This window comes from Zingiber officinale, chromosome 6A (assembly GCF_018446385.1).
Source record: "Zingiber officinale cultivar Zhangliang chromosome 6A, Zo_v1.1, whole genome shotgun sequence".
NCBI lineage: Eukaryota > Viridiplantae > Streptophyta > Magnoliopsida > Zingiberales > Zingiberaceae > Zingiber > Zingiber officinale.
This window is the reverse complement of record NC_055997.1, coordinates 95,880,127-95,882,065: the sequence shown is the minus strand read 5'-3', so window position 1 is coordinate 95,882,065 and position 1,939 is coordinate 95,880,127. Positions and strand designations below refer to the sequence as shown.

The following is a 1,939-nucleotide window of genomic DNA, read 5'->3' as shown; positions in this document are numbered from 1 at the left end:
AATCCTCATCTTCATATACATCCAAAAATCTGCACTCAACCATATTAGTGTCACAGGATTTGCCGAAGTCTTTATTTTCATTGACCCCCACTAACCTTTGTGGAAAAGGAACCCTTAGTGAAGGTCCTGGGAAAGACTGAACTTCCTTTTTTCCAAATTCCCTTTAAGCTATTGGAGGAGACCCAACTTGCTTATCTAGTGTTGGTGTGATTAATCGTTGAGGGAAAGGTACTTGTGGCCTTTGGGAACTTCCTAGAGAAATGGAACTGAGTTCTTGTGATCTTCTATTATTCTTCTCCTCAATTCTAAACATGTCATTCTTCAGAAGTTCTTCATGATTTTTGCCACTTCTCAACCCAACATCATCACACTTTTCATTAGATCTTGACTGTGTAGGAGGGGGATCTTCTTTAAGCATTTTGAAACAATACTATCAAGCTTTGCCCCCAAATGTTTGAACTCCTCACTCTGTGACTTGTGAATTTCAACATTTTTAGGTGGTTGAACTTCATTTTGTTTGACAGACTCTCTTACATTTATGGCTTGCACTTCTTGAATATCTGAGGGAAATTCCATCCAACTTTTGTTCGACCATTCATGGAGGTTCAATGTCACTTGATCAATTAATGAATAAGCTTCATCTACACTTTTGTCCATAAAAGAACCTCCAGCTGATGAATCCAATAAACTCTTGTTTGAGAAAGAAATTCCCCCATAGAATATGTGCAAAATCAACCATTTTTCAAAACCATGATGAGGGCACTGTCTTTGAAAACTCTTGAATCTATCCCATGCTTCAAATAATGATTCTCTATATGCCTGAGCAAAATTTGTTATGCAATTCCTCATATGCATTGTTCTACTTGGAGAGAAAAAATGATTCAGAAATTGCTTCTTCAATTGTTCCCAACTTGTGATGCTTTGAGGACAGAGAGAATATAGCCAAGTCCTTGCTTTATCCTTGATACTGAAAGGAAATGCCATCAATCAAACTGCATCTGCTGATACTCCTTCACATTTCACCAAATCACAAATCTCTAAAAATGTTTCAAGATGTAGATAAGGACTTTCTAATACTTCTCCTCCAAATTTATGACCTTGTATCATGAAAATTATCTCTGGGTCTAGTTGGAAACTTTCTGCTTCAATTTGAGGTTGCACAATGGGAGATAAAAATCTTGCAGAAAAGGGTATAGAAAAATTTCTCATGGGCCTGCTTGACATGTTAGTGCTCATGGATATTCAAGAAAAAAAAATTATCAAGAATCAAAGACCAGAAATAAAATGCAATATGAAAAACAAGAAAGAAAATGAAAAATTTAAATTGCAAGAAAGAAAGTGCATAATGAAAACAAGAAAGAAAAGACAAAAGGAACAAGAAAAATGTCTAGAATAATTCATATGCTAAAGATTACAAGATATGTTTACAAAAGAAAAGAAGAAAGAAACTAAATCAAAAGAGAGGAAAGTTAAACTAGAATGTTAGAAATTAAAAATGCAGAATTAGAAAAAAAGAATTGACAAGAATGTTATACAAGAAAGGAAAAACTTATGAAAACAGAATTCTAACAATTAGTTACAACTATGCAAATGACAAAAAAAGTTATTGTTATGTTTAGTCTAACTCAATTGATAATCTCCAATGTTATAGCGCAGTCCCCGGCAACGGCGCCAAAAACTTGTCACGTTCCGCAAGTGTACGGAAATGTCGCAAGTAATATAAAAGATTATCGTATCCACAGGGACTAGAATAAGCAATAGAAATATCTCAAAGCGAATTAGCTAAACAACTAATCAATTGGTTTCAAATGCTAAGGATGAAAAACAAATCTAAAATGAAAGATTAACAAACAAGAGTTTGGGGTTTGAGTTATGATAAAGGGAGGTTCTAGGAGTTTTGGTTTCTTTGTAAGATCTCTTAAATGTATATGGTTTACCA

The 1,939-nt window shown here is 34.2% G+C and overlaps 1 non-coding gene across 1 annotated transcript; it reads left to right on the top strand.

The window, feature by feature from the left end:
- The first annotated feature begins 745 nt into the window (after positions 1–745).
- On the top strand, positions 746–851 carry LOC121998819. The gene has a single exon (XR_006116611.1). It is a non-coding gene; the product is annotated as a small nucleolar RNA R71 (small nucleolar RNA).
- The last annotated feature ends 1,088 nt before the right edge of the window (positions 852–1,939 follow it).